We start from the raw sequence: 19,368 nt of genomic DNA, 5'->3' as shown, positions 1-19,368 counted from the left end.
ACTGCTCAGAGGGGATGATTTTTAAATGCTAGAGGCCATCGATTTACTGTTGGAGACACAAATCCTGTCGGCAGGACATGAAGGGAGTTCATGCTTGGCGGTGTGGTGTCTGAGATCTACAAGGCCTGGGATCGAAATGAAAAACAAAAACCAAAGTTTCACAGTCAAATGTCCATAAGCTAACTTGGGAGTTTCGGGGAGACAAGCGCAGTTTTTTGGTTTCTGCTGTTGAACAGAAACATAAGGAATGACTCCCGCTGAGACAGTAGCAGTCTGACACTAGGTGGACTACCTTCGCCTACGAAACACTTAGCTAGCAGAAAGTTAAACGTGTAGCTGTTACAAAGAATCTACCAGAGCTAATATGGGGGGTGAAAAAAAGGCAGGAAGGAGAAGAGCATGGTTTAAGGATGTGAAAAGTTGAGTCCGATTTCCCCCACCGTGCTGTTATCAGAAACAAACTGTCACCAAAATAAATAAAATAGCTCTAAGTAGCACCCTGCACTTTGTGCCCTGACCCGGGAAGGTCCCAGTTTGGGAACCTTTGGCCTTGCGGCTACCCCCAAAACAGCACTGGAACCCCGGGCTCCGAGAATGGCCCTGCTGACCCTCCAGAGGATCCCGGCTCCTACTGACGTTCCGAGCAGTTCTAAGGCTCTTGGGTGGGTAGGTGGATGGGGGACGGCGAGCGCCGGGTCCCCTGTCCATCCCGAGGGTGTGGACGCCACGCACGGAAAGGCAACAACTCCCCAGCCAACAACAATCCAGGAAATGTCCTTTCCAAGTCCTGGGTGAGTCAACGCCCAGTGAATTCACTGCAGAATCGTTCAGAAGCAGCTGAGCCAAGGCTGACTGGTCCTCTTCCCCGCCCAGAAGGTTCCGTCAGGACCTTCGTCTCGGGGAGGTTTCTCCCCAAAAGCGAGCCGCGTGGGGTGGGGTGCCGGGAACTCTGACCTCGCATACGAGCAAACACGAGCGGCCGCACCCCGAGGCGGGCCCCGAGTCAACTCCGGCCGCCAGCTCTTCCGCGTCCGAGGTAGCTCCGCCCCCTGCCCGGGCCCGCCCACCTCCCGATCGGCCAATCCTCGGGCTCCATCGACCTCTCGGGGGGCACAGGCGCTCCCAATCAAACACCTATATCCGGCCTCGGCCCATTGCCCCGCGATCAGGGAAGGTCAGTAGAGAGCCTATCGGAGCGGAGAAGGGGGCGTGGCCGGGGGCAGGGGGCGGGCGTCCCGAGGCAGTGGGGGCGGAGTGCGCTCGGCGCTGTCGGGTGCGATTGGCCACCCCTGGCAGGAGCCGCACCTCGGACAGCAGCAGCTGCGGCCGCGGCCAGCGGAGGGTCGGGGCAGCGCGGGCAGCCGGCTCCTGCGTGGACAGTGGGACGCGACGCGGGGACCGTGGGCACTCAGCCACCAGACCCGGGGATCTGCCCGGGTCGGGGGTGCAGCAGCCGCCCCGGGAGCGATTCGGGAACAAGTGTGAAGAGAGGAAGCGGCGGCGGCGGCGACGCCGGGCCCCGGGAAGTGACAGCAAGGTCTGAGGTGAGAGCCCCGGGGCGCGGGACGGTGACTCGGGGAGCCGCGGGGCGCGGGGACCCCGGGCCGAGCAAAGTCGGCGAGGACCTGAGTGAGGGGAGTTCCGGAAGAGAATTGGGCTGTGGAGAGGAGACCCCCAGAGGTACCGCGACAGCGGCATGAAGGAAGGGACCCCCAGAGTGGCCGGGTCCGAGAGGGAGAGAGGAGAGGACCTCCAGAGTGGTCAGGTCTGAGAGAGAGGGAGAGGAGAGGACCCCCAGAGATACCACGACAGCGACGTGAAGGAGGGCACCCCCAGAGTGGCCGGGTCCGAGAGGGAGAGAGGAGGGATCCCCCAGAGAGTGGCCGGGTCTCAGAGAGAGGAGGGGACCCCCAAAGTGGACGGGTCTGAGAGGGAGAGAGGAGGGGACCCCCAGAGAGTTAGGGGTACGATGAGGGATGGGGTCCGCGGGATGACCTCGACCGTACCCGAGACATCAGGATGAGGGATGGGACATCTGGGCGGGGAGGGGGCAGGGGATCAGGACAGCGAGATGATTAGGGGTGACCCCAGTAGTGCCCAGGACGGGAAGATGAGAGATAGATCCCCGAGAGGGGCCGGGACTGGCAGTGAGTGGAGAGCGACCGCGAGAGAGGAGAGGCCGGAGCAGCGAGATGAGGGATAGGACCCTGAGAGAGGCCGGACCACCAGCCGAGTGGAGGGGAGCCTGGCAGTGCTCAGGACTGTGAGGTGAGGGGTGGAACCCCGAGAAGGGTCGGGTCAGTGACTCTAGAGGTGTGAGAGCAGCCGGACCCCGCGCCTGGCTTGGTGCGTGAGGACCTGGAGAAGAGCTGGGTCGCGGTCCTGGCGTCTGCCTGGGGAGATGCGGGCTGCTCCCAGGTCTGGAACCTTCCATCTTCTTGGGGCGCTGCTGCGTATGCCCCGGGGCTGGGGGCCTCTGGGGGCCGGGATTACGTAAAGCTGTCCCAGGAGACTGCCGGGCTGCTGCGGGGGCCGGCTGAGGGCTAGAGATCCTAGAAAGATCTGAGAGCTGGGCTGCCTGCCTACTCCTTGGTCCCCTCGGCTCCCGGGTCACCTCTGGAGTTCAATGTGGGCGCCTTCCAAATGAGGGGCTCCTGCAGCCCGTCATCACAGAAGTTAAAGGGGAAAAGAATTTTCTGAGAAGCCCCGAGGTGTGGGTAATTGCGATGCTTGTTTTGAAAGATGCTTGTGTTTTTCCTGAACTACTGTTTGTTTATTTCATTTTAAAATCCACACGGAGCTGAGAAACTCTTAGATTTGGCCGTGCATTAGTCTCAGGGTTTACACAGCGCGCTTAAAGGACCTGACCCAGCTCGGGAGTTGGGACTGTTTCACTTTCCTGACAAACTCTGAAGCACAGGTGTTGGAATCGCCAAACTCATAGCACTTTCCAAGTAGATTTCGCTCAGCCTGGGCGGAGCTTTAGGCCAACTCCAGGGCGAGCCAAGGAGAGAGCTAAGCCTATTTAACTCAGATACCCTTTGTCCTGGTAGGAGGTGTCTGTCTATTAAAATGCTGGGAGGATCAGCGGGAAGCCATAGGGGGTGGGAATGAGGTTAAGTGGGGTGGGAGGGCAGCCTCCCATTTTAAAGGGTGTGAAAATCCAGCTGACAGGCCAGCTGTTTTTTCACACTACTTAGAGCAGGTTCCTTCCGCCCTGACTACCTTGCAGCTCTCTCAGATGCCCTGCCTTGATCTGGTTAGACCCAGCAGTCCCTGAAGCTTTTAACACTCCTGTTCGCTGTGTGTTTCTTCTCCTTTTTTCTTTCTTCTTTCTTTTCTTTTTTTTTTTTTTTTTGACGGAGCTTTCTTTTTTCGTTTAGAAGATGATCATCTTAGGAAAAGCATGCGAAGTGTCATTGCCATCATTCTATCACTACTGAGGGTCGAGCTCTGCTGGGCAGTCTGCTGCCCGTGATTAGTGAGGCAGAGCTTCCGCTAAGGAAGGAGAGGCTTGGTGCCTGAAGTCCTTAGGACATGGGGGTAGGGTGGGGGGCGGACCCAGAGCTGCCTGTTGGCCCCAGGACAGCAACGACTCTGTCCAGGGAATGTTTGATGATCCATGATGCGGGAAAGCTCTGCTTCTGAGAGCACAGGACTCGAAGTGATGATGAACATTCCACAGACTACAGGGATTCCCTAGAGAACCCAGATGAGAGAAGCACACACACACACACACACACACACACACATACACACACTTAAAACATGAGGCACTCACTCTACTGCAAGATTTCTTGAGTGTCACTTTTGTAACATCAGATTTATTTTTCTGGGATGCCAGGTAGGAAGTCACGTAAAACCAAAGCCACTTCACTGGTGAGGTCATTTAGAAGGGACACAAATTCCTTACACAGCGCAGGTGGTGCGCGAAGTGATGTGTGCAAGTTCTGAGAACTCAGTCCCAAATGCTACCAAGGAACAAGCTCATCCCTGAGGGGAAGCTCCTTAACCAAGCCTGTTAGCTCATTCTTGACCGGTGGTCATTTCTCAAGAGAAAGCATGAATGCATTGCCCTATGGGAAAACAGAGTACTCGGATGACTCCCAGAGGGTAATTACTACCGCAGTCATTTCAGCCACATGATGTGACAGTATTAATTCAGAGACAATGCAGAGAGATGCTCTGTCACCCAGAGTGCTTCTAGAAAAGACTTACAGGCCCTTAATTCCTGGCAGAGGAGGAGAGAAAAATTTCTGCAGGTATTGTTTTCATTTGTGCAAAACATAAATGATGTATAAAATATGTGAAATCATGATCTCTTTCTTGGTTTAAACCATTTACTTTTTTTTTTAAAAGATTTATTATTATTGGAAAGCCGGATATACAGAGAGGAGGAGAGACAGAGAGGAAGATCTTCCGTCCGATGATTCACTCCCCAAGTGAGCCGCAACGGCCGGTGCACGCCAATCCGATGCCAGGAACCAGGAACCTCTTCCGGGTCTCCCACATGAGTGCAGGGTCCCAAGGCTTTGGGCCGTCCTCAGCTGCTTTCCCAGACCACAAGCAGGGAGCTGGATGGGAAGTGGAGCTGCCGGGATTAGAACCGGGGCCCATATGGGATCCCGGGGCTTTCAAGGCGAGGACTTTAGCCGCTAGGCCACGCTGCCAGGCCCTAAACCATTTACTATTACCAAGATAATCAGAAAAAGACCTGAAGATGATGGATGCGTTCACCCTGTATGAGTACCAAGCTCCCAGTGCAAATGCTCCAAGCTTTAGCTCTGCTCAGTCCTGCTGTGTAAGAATGTAAATTCCGCCCAGGAAACAGTCACCCATTTTACACTTTTTTTACCACTTGACTCATATACAGTCAGACCATTGTATTCTCAGAGGCTGCCTGGGTCTCTTTTGGTGTAATGTTTAACCTGGCCTGAATCAATGTCCTCATTGCTTGCAATGTTCATATTTGATGCTTTCAGTGTTGTGGGAGAATGAGTGCTTCCTCCCATTTTTGGGGGGATTAGTCTTAGTGAACAGCCTCTTTCCTTTCTGGTCTCTACAATGTTCTGGACTTCTCACCCCTAGAAGGTAAAACAGCCACCCAAGAGAGGGACTGAGACAGAGAGAGGACGGCTCTGATGCCCTAGTATTCTGTGGGTTTCCTAAGAAGCTTTCTTCTTCAGTTTCTCCTCAATGAAGGATTTCTGTGACTCACAAGAGGTATTTCTGGAATTAGTATTTTTGAGTTGTCAGATATTATACAATTACAGTGCAGCATCGAGTTTAATTTGTGATTTTGTGTTCTCCCATTGAATTGGTTGCTTTATTCTTATTTGTGAGAATATATTAAAAGTGTTTCTTAGACACAGTAAAAGAAACATTAATATTAACCTGTAATTATATGTTCTTTATAATGTAATCTGTTTCAATTTATGGGTCAAATGTCAAAGAATTCATTGCCAAACTGTATACACCAAATTAAAATGGAACTTTAGGGGCCCAGTGCGGTGGCCTAGTGGCTAAATTCCTCATATGGGTGCCGGTTCTAATCCTGGCAGCCCCACTTCCCATCCAGCTCCCTGCTTGTGGCGTGGGAAAGCAGTGGAGGACAGCCCAAAGCCTTGGGACCCTGCACCCATGTTGGAGACCTGGAAGAAGCTCCTGGCTCCTGGCTTCAAATCAGCTCAGCTTCTGCCGTTGCAGTCACTTGGGGAGTGAATCATCGGACGGAGGATCTTCCTCTCTGTCTCTCCTCTTTGTGTATCTGACTTTGCAATAAAAATAAATAAATCTTTTTTTTTTAAAGATTTATTCATTTTATTACAGCCAGATATACACAGAGGAGGAGAGACAGAGAGGAAGATCTTCCGTCCGATGATTCACTCCCCAAGTGAGCCGCAACGGGCCGATGCGCGCCGATCCGAAGCCGGGAACCTGGAACCTCTTCCGGGTCTCCCACGCGGGTGCAGGGTCCCAATGCATTGGGCCGTTCTCCACTGCTTTCCCAGGCCACAAGCAGGGAGCTGGATGGGAAGTGGAGCTGCCGGGATTAGAACCGGGGCCCATATGGGATCCCGGGGCTTTCAAGGTGAGGAATTTAGCCACTAGGCCACGCCGCCGGGCCCAAAAATAAATAAATCTTAAAAAAAAATACAACTTTAGAATTTTTACAACCTGGGCTGGAGCAATAGCTCAACTGACTGATCCTCCTCCTGCAGGCACCACCATCCCATAGGGGTGCCGGTTTGTGTCCCGGCTGCTCCGCTTCCCATCCAGCTCCCTGCTTGTGGCCTGGGAAAGCAGTCAAAGATGGCTCAAAGTCCTGGAACCCTGCACCTGCATGGGAAACCCAGAGAAGACTCCTGCTTTGGATCAGCTCAGCTCCACCATTGCGGCCATTTGAGGAGCGAACCAGTTGACGAAAATTCTCTCTCCATTTCTGTCTCTCCTTCTGTCTGTAGATCTGCCTTTCCCATGGGAACAAGTGAACCTTTAAGAAAAAAAAATTATAACCAGTAGAAATCATATTGATAACATTTTATCATTAGCGCAATGTGTTATGAAAGTTAAACTGAATAGTTTACACATCAACTTAATACATTTCTGTCCAATTGGAAATTGTTAGAGATACTGAAGTATATTCAAAATGTTTTAAAGTTATTTCTGTTTTACAAATTGAAGGACTAATTCCATGGTAACAGAATGACTTAAACCAGTTTTATCATTGGGTCAGCTATCTCACATGTATGTTTTACATCTGAGAAGGGAGAAACAGATGGCTTGGAAGAAAAACCTTACACCTAGCAAAACTTACTATTATTATACAAAAAGTATAACTTGTGTGGCCTTAACACCAAAAAATGGGGATTTCTCTGCTGAACTCCAACATTTTAGGTCTCTTTGTTTCACCTCTGGCCTCAGCGAAAGAATAAGTGAACCCCACACTGTCTATATTTTATATTAACATGATGGTTAATTATCCAAGCACTGAAGGAGTCCAGTTCTGCTTCTTTTTTTTTTTTTTTTTTTCGGTTTGGTTTGGTTCTAAGCCCAAGAGATTTCTTTTGGCTCACGGTTGTGGAGACTCAGGAGTAGGAGGCTGTATGTGGTGGTGAGTCCCAAGGCAGCTCAAAGAATGACATGGTGCAAGACAAGCCTCCCACTGCTTTCTATTCTTACTTGAGAAAGAGTCCCAGTCCACTGGTTGACTCTCCAGGTGCCTGCGACAACGGGCACTAGGTCAGAGCAAAACCATGCACTGGCAGTTCAATGCAAGCCTCCCATGTGGGTGACAGGGACCCAAATCCTTGACCCATCGTTACTGCCTTGCAGGGTCTACACTGACAGGACCCAGAACCAAGTGTCACAGTCAGACACTCCAATATAGTGTGCAGGTGTCTTAGGTGGCACCTTTACCGTTAGGCCAAACACCTGCTTATTTTCCATGTTCTTTGAGGGACAGTGAGAGAGTTTTTCTTATTGTATTAAACAGGGACTCTGTGCAGTAAATATTTATTTTATATGTTCAACTTTCTGCTTATGACACTACCGTATGTCTATAGCAATCAGAGTTTATGACGGTTGAAGCACATTTTATTTAGTCATTACAATAGAGGACACTGATCAAGTCACAGTGCTTCCTCAAATAAACTCATTATCTGATAGTCCTGACAGCAGACACAGTAAATGATCATTTCTGAGCAGTTTTTCATTCTGTGGGAAGCATTAGCCTTTACCTTGAAGGTATGTGTGTTCACACAGAAGTATTTTAAGCTGCATAAGCGTGGTTTTTATATGATCTGGGTCAAGATTTCCAAACAGTAACGTATCTCATGTCCCTTTAGGCCTCTGTTGTGTCTTGTATACAATTCTCTTTTGAAGGACCCAACGTGGTGGTCTAGTGGCTAAACCCTCATGTTCCTAGTGTCAGGATCCCATGTGGGTGCCAATTCATGTCTTGACTGCTCCACTTCCCATCCAGCTCCCAGCTTGTGGCCTGGGAAAGCAGTTGAGGATGGCCCAAAGCTTTGGGGTCTTGCCGCCCGCGTGGGAGACCCAGAAGTTCCTGGCTTCAGATCAGCTCAACTCCAGCCATTGTGGCCATTTGGCAAGTGAGCCGGTGGATCGAGGATCTTTTTCTTTGTCTCTTCTTCTCTCTCTGATATCTGCCTTTCCAATAATAGAAAAAAATGTTATATATATAAAGATTCTCTTCTGCATTGTATCCCAGCTCCCTATTTGTGTGTGCTTGTCCTTCACTACTTTGTGAGCCAAATGGCGGGTCATCTTTGTATCCCTCCTGCCCCCCTCCCCAGTGCCAAGAACAGCACTAAACACAATGAAAGATGTTCAACAACTGTGAATTGAATGAGTGAATTAGTTAATGATGAGCAACTTAAGTTCTATTTGCATGCGCACTTGTTGTTTCTGTCCTCAAGGGGACGTTAAGTACAGGAAAATGGTGTTAAGAAGAGACACTCTTTCCTTTGGAACATAGGAATAAGCCTTAGCTTTGTTGCTGTGCCACATATAAACAGTCTGACAGGGTGGAAGGAGAAAGGGCCTTGGGCTGAGGGAACCTCCCTTGCCATTTTGGCGATGTTACTGTGTCAGCTGCCTGGCCCTGGCTGGGTTACCTAAGTTTGAAAACTCCCAATTCTCTCATCTGTGAAAAATGAATACATATCTCTTGGGATTCTTGGAGGGAATAAATGAAGTGAGCTATGCAAGTGCCAAGTACAGTGACACACACATAGGCCATGCTTAGTAACTGGAAGCTTATTGGAATCACTTGGAATGCATGTTATTACTCTTTTTGCCCCAATCGTTGTTCATGGCTCCTAACTCTAAAAGCCTAATTAATAGATTAGCACGTAGGGAACATGTGACTGAGAGGTGACCACCTGGGGTTGTGAAGTTGTCACCTGCACTAAGTTCTTTATTTCAATGTGCTTTCCATTGCATACTGCCCGCTGGTCCACAGAAGAGCGATTGAAGGCCTTAACAGGGTGCTTCACGGGGACTGACAGTAACCATTGTCTAGTCTCTCTTTTTTTCTTACCTTCTTGTGTATAGTTATGCTCTTACATTCCCTGAAGTACAGTTCAAATTTTGTCACTCTCATATTGAAAACCTTACATTAAGGATTCCTCACGGAATAGCCTAATAGCTACAGTCGTCGCCTTGCACACACTGGGATCCCATATGGGTGCCAATTCTAATCCTGGCAGCCCTGCTTCTCATCCAGCTCCCTGCTTGTAGACTGGAAAGAACATGGAGGACAGCCCAAGCCTTGGGACCCTGCACCCGCATGGGAGACCTGCTAGAGGCTCCTGGCTCTTGGCTTCGGATCAGCTCAGCTCCAGCTGTTGTGGCCACTTGGGGAGTCAATCAGTGGACAGAAGATCTTTCTGTCTGTCCTTTTCTCTGTATATCTGACTTTCCAATAAAAATAAATAAATCTTACAGCCTACTGTGTTCACAAATGTGTCAACCTGTCAGATACACACACACCATCACCAGCCTGCTTACTAGCCAAGCACTGCTTTTCTACCTCTGGGCTTTTGTTCCTGTTCTTTCTTCTGCCTGTTCATCACTTTCCAGGCCTACCTCTAATGCCATCAGTTTGTTTCATTTGTGTCTGTTTCAAAGGCTGAGAGCCAAAAACGTGCAGAAAAGATGGACAAAGAGAGCTCTTGCATCTGCTGACACAGTACCTGAATGCCCACAACAACCAAGTTGAGGCGCAACTGAATCGGGAGCCCAAAGCTCAGGCTGGGTGTCTCACATGGGTATTGGAGCCGTCAACTGCTCTCTCCCACGGTGTGTCTTAGCAGGATGCCCGGCCGGGACCTGGATGTGCCGTGCTGCCCTTAACATCTGTGCCAGATGCTCCCCCTCCAGCTTCATCTTCTGTGGGACCTCCTCTGACCATCTTCCTCGGGACTCTCTCCTTTGAATCTCCCTTCGCACCTTATACTTTTTGTTTTAATTTATTCACCTCATTTATTCGAGAGACAGAAAGCTCCCGTCCTTTGGTTCACTCCCCAAATGCCTGGGAATGAGCCAGCCAGAAGCTAGAAGCCAGGAACTTGATGTTCTATCCATACAAGTCCAAGTTACCCAATGATCTGGACCCTCACCGGCTGCTTTCCAGGATCTGCATTAGCAGGAAGCTGGACTGGAAGTGGAGCTGGGCCTGGAATCCAGGGAGTTGTGTTAGTTTAATGACTGGGTCAAACACACAACCTCTGTGCTTTCTCTTTCTACAAAACAGTTGTTATGATACTACACAATAAGCTGTGCAGTTAGTTTTCCTGGATGTTCACGTCCTTGAACTTTAAAAACTTATTATCTTTACTAACCTGGTGTCATCACCAAGTGTTTCATAACTACTCTGTTAGCTATTATATGCAATATGTATTTTAGGTTAATTATTTACATTACATTTTTAACATTGAGAATATTCAAGCAATTGGTCTTTGATTCTGTTAGGAATTTGTTGTCTTACTTCCTCAAGGTTGTATTTTTATTTGATGTGTTTTAACTCTGGATCTTCAGAAGCTTCCTTTCCTTGCTCCAGGTATTAGCCACAAATGAATTAAGATCTATTGTCGTTTGCAACTGAAGGTAGTTGTTCAGTTGATTCTGAGCAGTAGTCAGCTAGAGACCACTAACTGGATCTTTCAGAGCGAATCGCCTGGCTTTGTAATCTAAACCATTTCTATTTGTGAATAAATAATATGATCTGCCTCTTTTGTATGGTCCTTTCCATAGAAATTGCCACCTTCTGACAGACTGAATGTTTTACTTGTTTGTCTGCTTGTCTGAAATCATTAGAATGGAGGTCTGTGAAGGCAGATATTTTTAATTTATTGCTAAACTCCCAACTCATAGAATAGCACCTAGCACATAGTAAGTGCTCAATAAATAATTGCTGCATGACCAACTAGAAAAAGTTGAGAAATCCTCTAATTTACTCCATCTGTAAGAGTCTTAAGGAAGTAAAATATAGCTTAGAAGAGCAGAGGTCATCTGTACTCACTGGCTTTTGTGTCTGTCTTTGAGTACCTTTGAACTTACTCTATTTTTGTTTTGTTAAATGCAAATAAAATGAGACTGCCAGTTCATGTCCTGGTTGCTCCATTTTAATGATCAGCTTCATACTGGTGTTCCTGGCAAGGCAGCATATGATAGCCTGCCCACTGCTGAGGTCCCTCCCTGTGTCGGAAAGCCTGGATCTTGGCCTTGGCCTGGGCAGCCCTGGGGACCACAGCCATTTGAGAACCAGTAGGTGGAAGATACCTCTTTGTTATTCTGCTTTTCAAATAAATAAATCTGAAAAAAAAAAAAAAACCACCACATCATTCATTGTCAAATGATTCTGTCTCAGTTGGCTAAAGTCTAAGAAATCCACTGGAGCAAAATCTAATGAAAGCTGGCTGACATGACTCGGAGGCATTTAAGACGACTGCAGCTAAAACAATACAATTCAAACGCAGGAGCATTATCTATTTCAAAACCTCTCATTTTCTTTTCCTTAAATGCTGACAGTGACCCTGAAAATTGGTCGAATCAAACTTCTGATGTGCATTTGGGGTTGCTATCAGTTTTCTGCACGTACAATTGGGTTTAAACCGTGTTTGAAGCCTCAATGAAAAGAACTGAGTCACTGGTGATTCACTACGAGCTCTTCCCTTCTTCTGCTGGAGCTCAGGCGCCTGCAGCACGGCTGCCCTGGAACGCGAAAGCCTAAGGAAGCCTGCTTTGGTGTGGCAAGTTCTGCAAAAGCCTCCTCCGCCCCTCTTTTTTTTTTTCCTTATAACATTTAAATTGAGGCATTTGATATTAAGGCTTCCTAGTGGTGGGCACTCATTACAGTGGACTTTCCAAATCTCAATATAAATTTCTCTAGTCTCTGCCTTTATGGACAGTTTCTCATACATGAACTCCTCAGAATGCTGCTGGATCACTTGCTTTGTTCATCAGTGTGTTTCCAATGCCTTAGAAAAGACAGTTGTAAGGATTTGTTGAGTGAGGACACTAATAATAATAATAATAACCATGCTTCCTAGAAAAATAGTGAAATTCTTTTTTTTAATTCTTTTTTTAAATTTTTAACAATCTATATAGTTAATTAGGGTAAAAAGGTTCAAGGGCTATAGGAAAGTGGGTAAGACTATTATTTCCATATTGTTTCCTGAAAAATAGTAAAATTCTATTGAGACTTTTTTTTCTGGTCCTTGTGAGGGTTCAGTTCTAGCCCAAGGTACTTCTCGACTGTTAATCCATTGATCCTGCCAATCTTAAGTCTGCTCAGTGCATCCCTTCTGCAGGAGGACCATTTGGCACCCCCATAGGCACTCGCACCTGTGGGAACCAATGGGCGTTGTAACAGGAAATAACTTCGGCTCGCCTATTCCAATAGTAACGAGCAGCACCCAGGTCACGCTGCTTCAGTTTGCAGTTCCTTACTGGGATTACACAAGGTTTCTTGAAGATGTGTTATGATATCGAAGCCTAAGAGAGAAGCAACTTGAAATTTGAACATGATCATGTGAACAGTTGTTCGCCTTTTCTTCCTGACCGAAGAGTTGGTGAGTCGTCCTCCTTTCAGTAAATGTCCTTCCTCTTCCTCCCAATGTTCGTCTCCTGAAACCTTACTTGAGCACGCAGGGAAGGGGGTGGAAGGTGGATAAATGTAAAATAAAGTTGAAGCTGACGTTTTTTGCCAGTAACAGTTCTGACAGTTTCCACTGACAGTAAACACTGATAGAACATTGTACTTTTATTTATTTATTTATTTCACATGAAATGTGTTTAGCTTGAGCAGGTTTTTTTTTTTTTTTTTTTTGAAGAAATGGGGAAAAAAATTCTGGAAAAAAATTTTAGAAAGTTCCTTCCTTCCAGAATGTTAAAATGGAAGTTGTATAAAATGCAATTGACGTGAACTGTCTGACCAGGAAGTACTCTTTTAAAGGCTCACTTAGAAAAGTAAGTGTCTGTAATAACTTCCTGTCTCGGGATGAAGGTGCTGGTAGCCTGGGAGTGATCTGAGAACTTAAGTGCAGGGCAGTTTTATTTTTCCTGTAAGAGGCTGGATTTTTTTTTGTTTGTATTATTACCACTATTTTTAAAGAAAACCGTATCTGGAACCATCTTACCGATCACTATAGCTAAATGAAGAATATTTAAAGACCTTACTTTAGTATGTGGGATCGAAAATACCAGTACGGACATGTATCTAAGAAGATTTGATGTGAGTAAGCTTGTTTGATGTTTCATTTCACATGGAATGTTTCCTTATAAATATGGTTTGGATCTAAACATTGTTTAGGAGTAATTTAATTCAACTTTTTGTTGAATTCTATGTGAGTTTTTTATGATCTTAGCTCACAGTTCTCCTAAGAGTCATCAACTTCAAATCTTGGTTTCATATACTCTATATATTTTGACTTATAGTATAATATCCTGCAAATAAATATTAGCTCTGATTTTTTTAAATTTATTTTTATTCTCCTGGATAAGTAAGGTTAATGCTAAATTGCCCGGTAAAATATTCAAATCTGCTCAGAAGGGTTTTTTAAACAAAATATTTTAAAATATACTGAAAAGTCATCATTATTACATGGCTGCAGTTTATGCTAATGAATGACATTCTTACTTAAAAACAGTATTTCAAAATTAAGCTACTCCAATTGGTGCTATTCATTTTAGCACTCTTTAACAATGAGACCACTTCCTATTTTTCTTCTTTCACAAAGAGAGAAAAAAGGATCAAAATCTTGACCGTTACACCAGAGTTAGAGGCAGAATAATCAGAGTTTTGTTACATTTATTTTGTTTTGTAGTTTTTTGTGTCATGTTAGTGCATAAAGTTATGGAAGTGAAATGTCTTAGCCATGAGAAAAGTAATAGATTGAGAAGTTATTACAGTCCATAAAATGAAATTAAAAGGAAGTATAAAAGTAGATGATTTTTGACGTAATAGAGTTTTAACTTTAAAAAAGTACCATGAGCTAGCTTTCTAAACAGGGCGAGAGTCTGTTATACTTTCCTTCCTGACTTCTCCAGGCTCTTGAAAAAGCCTTTAAATGAAACGTGTAGGCTAATATGTAACCCTGATGTCTGACCTTCGTGTTAGATGTGTAAATTACATCTTTAAAATTATACCTGGGATGCATTTTCACTCAATAAAGATTACAATGTATCATATTGACTTGGGGTGGGAGATCATCTATTCGTTTTAATGTATAAAGACCAAATAAAAAATTTCAAATAATCTTTGAAATGTGTTACCATAAGGCATGTGCTCTGTTCCTTAAAGTCTGTGAATGGTAAAGATTTCAAATGGCCAAGTGTGTGCATTTCAGCTCTGATAGGCAGGGCGCAGATGACGGCAGTGTTCTGGGTCCAGAAGTATCCCAGCCATAGCTGGATGGGGGTGGGGCAGAGGAAGTGGGTAGTGCTTCACAGTGACAGATTATTGCAATTGCATGGCTGCCTGCCAAAGCACCACTAGCTGAAGGGAATAGTGGAAGTTACTGTATTCATTTGTGTGTGTTTACTTAACCATTTGAAGCTGCCTATTGGCTTCATATGCAGATGAAATTGCTAAACTCTTGCTCATTAGCTGACATGTGCTTGGTCATCTATTCTGCGGTCTACCTTGGTCATTTTATCTCTAGTCTGCAAAGATCACACCACCTCTTTTACGGAAGGTCACAGGCTGATAGAAAAAGGATGGGGGAGGGGAGGCAGAACTTAACACAACCCATGCTTTTATTTTTTGGCGAAGACCATTGTGGAGTTAAAAGATGTAAGGACATCCCACCATACTTGGATAATTTCTGTAGAATGCTAGTACAAACCAATCACCTCCTGTGAGGGAGTTTGTAGTTCTACACTGTTCTCATTTGGTCAAGAATTGAAATTCTTGAGTTGCAACATGAAAAGAAGCTTTGTGGAGGAAATACGACATCTTTGCCCAGAAGTGTAAGGAGGGAATTGCAGTAAAGTTATTTTTGGAAGTATCTTCCTGTGAATATATTTTATGTACCAAGATGTGTTTTTAAAAACTGACTTTCAGTCACTGGGTGTGCCTGCTGCTATAAAGCCATTGGTATCCTGGCTTCAGCTTCTTATTTTACGGTTGCTTGCACAGACTGATTATGTATATCGTCATTTTGAGGGACAATTGAAGGCTTATTGGAACATAATATTAGTAAACATACAATATTTCATACAATATTAGAGTATATGAAAATAGTACATGAGAAATAAAATATTTCAATGATTGTAAATTTTTGTGGGAAGTTTATAATAACTTGAGAATTACACTTGCTTGAATCAAGCCAGCTCTTTTAGAGAATTCTGCCATAATATTTACTTCTAACTTTACACTAAAAAACAAAAACAAAAACAAAAAAACCTTACTTTCACTGAGGTATACAGGTCACTGGGATATTCAAAGAAAACATTTTTTCAAGCATTTTGATATTACTACTAGTCTTAAACTGACTGATCTAAGTAGTCGCTTTCTTTTTTAAGTATGACCAAATTAAGAAGGTAATAAGAGCCTGTCAATACCATCAACTAGTGATACAGGAAGGAACAGTTAAACTCCTGTTGCAGAGTGTGAGAGAGATCACACTGGACTCAAGTGTAGATGTTAGGGGGGTTCTTTATTGCCCAGGCTTGGTGACAGCAGTTCCCGCTACACTCCAGGAACCAGGGCATTTAAAGTCATGGGTTTTTAAGCTCTCAAACTCCAATCAGATTGAGAGCCATGCAGTACAGTTTCCGGCACGCAGGGAATTATCAGAGCCCAAAGTTTTCCTATAGTTAACTAGCCTAACCTAGCAACAGGAGGCTGGAGGGCCAGGTGCTCGGAACCTCCGGAGTAATTTCCGCGCTGTCAACCGTGAATGAAGCAGAAGGCAGGAGAGGCAGGGAGCACTTTTCGCGCTTTCAATTAACTTGAATGGTTCAAGAGGCGGTAGGACGTGGGGGGGGGGGGGGGGGGGTTGTACAGAAACTCTGTTTCCAGGCCCTGTCCACCGTCAATTAACCTGACAAGCAGCACGTGCCATCAATGGTGGCACCCCATCACACTGTGAGTTCACAGGTGTGTCCCACTGTCCCTCAGAAACAAAGTGCACATTTTTTTTTAGTCCAAGGACAGGTTAGAATAGATCTGAAAAAGCCAGGGGCGTCACTGACACAGCTCTTAGAACTGGTACCCGTGTCTGGCGGTTTAACACAGTAAAGCCACATGCAGCTTCCTTATAATTCTAACTTTCAGTTTTGGTCACATACATTTGGAATTGCTAGTGTAAGGACACCTCAAAAAGTTTGCAAAACAATGGAATTAAAAGACAAGGGGTTTTTGTAGTACAAAAAATTATGAAATTTATTTATAGTTTTTTCATCATCTACCTTTTCAATAAACATCTTGAACATTCATATAATCTGATGATTAACAGAAGAATGATAGATGAACATGTCGGCCGGCTGTTTGTTTTGTGACCTTGGGCAAAGTCTTAACTTTCCCAAAACTTCAGTTTCTTCCACTAGCATGGATGTAGTCATGGTTACTCCCTCACAGGATTATTGTGGGAATTAAATGATATAATGTATAAAAACACAAGTTTACAAGTTTCTAAAGAAAAAGCTCAGTGAGTGATAAGGTGTCTTGACAATAGAATCAGTGTTGTTAAAAACAACGCATGTTTAAAAAACATCAAAGGAGCGCACAAAGGGAATCTTTTTTGATGTTGAAAGGAGGTATTATTTTATTATTTATTACTTTTTTGGTCTTATGGAAATGAAAGCTTTTTTTTAAAGATTTATATATTTTTATTGAAAGGTCAGATACACAGAGAGGAGGGGAGACAGAGAGGAAGATCTTCCGTCCAGTGATTCACTCCCCAAGTGGCAGCAACGCAGGAGCTCAGCCAATCCGAAGCCAGGAGCCAGGAGCTGCTGTCTCCCACGTGGGTACAGGGTCCCAAGGTTTGGGCCGTCCTCCACTGCTTTCTCAGGCCACAAGCAGAGAACTGGATGGGAAATGGGGGACTCAAACCATTGCCCATATGGGATCCCAACATGAGCAAGGCGAGGACTTTAGCCATTAGGCTATAGCGCCTGGCCGAAGATGAAAACTTTTTTTTTAAGATTTATTTATTTTTATTGGAAATGCAGATATACAGAGAGGAGCAGAGACAGAGAGGAAGATCTTCCATCCAATGGTTCACTCCCCAAGCGGCCGCAAGGGTTGGAGCTGAGCCAATCCAAAGCCAGGAGCCAGGAAACTCCTCCAGGTCTCCCATGCTGGTGCAGGGTCCCAAAGCTTTGGGCCTTCCTCTGCTCCACCCATGTGTTGGCATAGCGGATTGTGCTGCACCTCTCCGGTATGGACATGGTGCTGGAGGCACGGTTGCTCCATGTCCCATCCAGCTCCCTGCTAATGCACCTGGAAAAACAACAGAGGGTAGCCCAAGTGCCTTGGCCTTTGAACCCAGGTGGGAGATCCAGAAGAAGCCCCTGCCTCCTGACTTTGTCCTGGCCCAGGCCAGTCTTGGCTATTAGTGGAGTGAATCAGCAGATGAAAGACCTGTGTCAATCTCTCGCTTTCTGTAACTCTGCCTTTCAAAACAATAAATAATAAAACAAGAGAGAGAGAATTAGCTTGAGTTTTGTTTCCCGCCGTTTTTTAAACATTTTACTTAACTTCTAGTTGATTGAAGTTTACTAGTGACTCTTAGCTAACACCTTAGTGAAATGGATGAACGTTCTAGTTCCGCTGGATGAGGTAAAGGGGTGCATGGGTGCCAATAAGAGGGTGGCTGAAGACAGGTGCTGGGTGATTGGCAGAACTAAAAGCATGACAGAGACCAGGCAGTATGGGAAAGGGAAAAACTACTCTGTTTTAAAAGCCAATACTATTGACAGTAGTAGTATTAATTGATCATGATTTATTTTGAAATTAAGAGGAAGCATCTGTTTGACATCTTAAGTTTTTGCAAAATTATTTCCATGAGATGCAAGTGTGGTTCAAAAGAGAGGGAAATGCCAGTGATATAAAATGAGACTTTTTGGGAAATCAGGAAGTTATAACCTTCCCCTGTCTTTCCTCTTACTGAACAAACTGTAAATAATGTTGAATCACATTATTTTGGGAGGATTTCCATCACTATCAAAATATGAATAGGAGTGATTGTTATGAACACCCCTTCTCCCTGTGAGCGAGGTGAGATGAAGGGGTGTGGTAAGATGTGGTATTCTGTCTGATCGTATGTGAGCAGATTTGCACCCGTGCTTTTGTGTAATAACTGAACAGATCAGCTCTATAATTGCCTTACTTAAGTCTAGGGAGTCCAGGTGAAGCTTGCTTTCACCTTATTTTAAAGAAATCAGGAATCTCTCTATTTTAGTAAATTGGGAGGAAAATTTGACAGTACACAGGATAAAGGGCAATTAATCCATTAGGGTCCCTGGGGAAAAATGAGTGAAGTCCAAACCATCAAACCATTATATCAGAAAACCGTTATTGATATTCTAGGTGTGCGTGTGCATCCGCTTGTGCACTCCCCAAGTTGCTGAAATAGCTGGAGCCTAACTGATCCAAAGCCTGGAGCCAGGCTCTTCTTCCTGGTCTTCCATGCAGGTACAGAGATCCGAGGCTTTGAGTCTTGCTCCACTGCCTTTCCCAGGCTACAAGCAGGGAGCTAGATGGGAAGCAGAGTATCTGGGAGCAGCCCATATGGGTTCCCAGCACTTGACGGCGGAAGGCGGGAGTGAGCTATTGCTCCATGCCCTATCTTTACTTCTTTTAAACTAAATGTGTTAATGATTTCATTTGCCAAACTTTCTGGTACTTTGTTCAGCAGTTTGCAGTTGCACTCAATACAGTTCTCAGCACGCATCAGGTACTCAGTAGTATTTTTATTGTTTTGATGTACATTATAATTCCTAGCTTTAATGTAAATGTCAGATACATAATGTGGACTGAGATTCTTGAAGCTCTGTTACCATTGTTGCTTTTGATTAATGGGTTTATTCCACAGTTAAATGCTATCTAGGATTTAACAATAAATATGGAAGGGGCCCAGCGCAACTGCCTAGCAGCTTAAGTCCTTGCCTTGCACGTGTCGGGATCCCATATGGACTCCGGTTTTAATTCTGGCAGCCCCGCTTCCCATCCAGCTCCCTGCTTGTGGCCTGGGAAAGCAGTCGAGGATGGCCCAATGCATTGGGACCCTGCACCCGCGTGGGAGACCTGGAAGAGGTTCCTGGTTCCTGGCATCTTAAAAAAAAAAAAAAAGATTTATTTTATTTTTATTGCAAAGGCAGATATACAGAGAG

General features: G+C 45.3%; 1 protein-coding gene across 3 annotated transcripts in view; it reads left to right on the top strand.

The window, feature by feature from the left end:
* The first annotated feature begins 1,277 nt into the window (after nucleotides 1-1,277).
* TAOK3 (TAO kinase 3) overlaps nucleotides 1,278-19,368 on the top strand; it is a 150,644-nt gene continuing 132,553 nt past the window's right edge. The window contains exon 1 of one of the 3 annotated variants that reach the window (XM_058656776.1): nucleotides 1,278-1,544. The gene's annotated coding sequence lies outside the window, so the exon portion shown is untranslated. Of the gene's footprint in view, nucleotides 1,545-12,136; nucleotides 12,600-12,872; nucleotides 13,262-19,368 lie in introns of those variants that run through there. The other 2 variants (XM_058656777.1, XM_058656778.1) reach the window with 2 other exon arrangements.

The sequence above is a fragment of the Ochotona princeps genome, chromosome 29 (genome assembly GCF_030435755.1).
Source record: "Ochotona princeps isolate mOchPri1 chromosome 29, mOchPri1.hap1, whole genome shotgun sequence".
Classification (NCBI taxonomy): domain Eukaryota; kingdom Metazoa; phylum Chordata; class Mammalia; order Lagomorpha; family Ochotonidae; genus Ochotona; species Ochotona princeps.
Note: the sequence above shows the minus strand (reverse complement) of the source record. Positions and strands in the feature narration are given on the sequence as shown.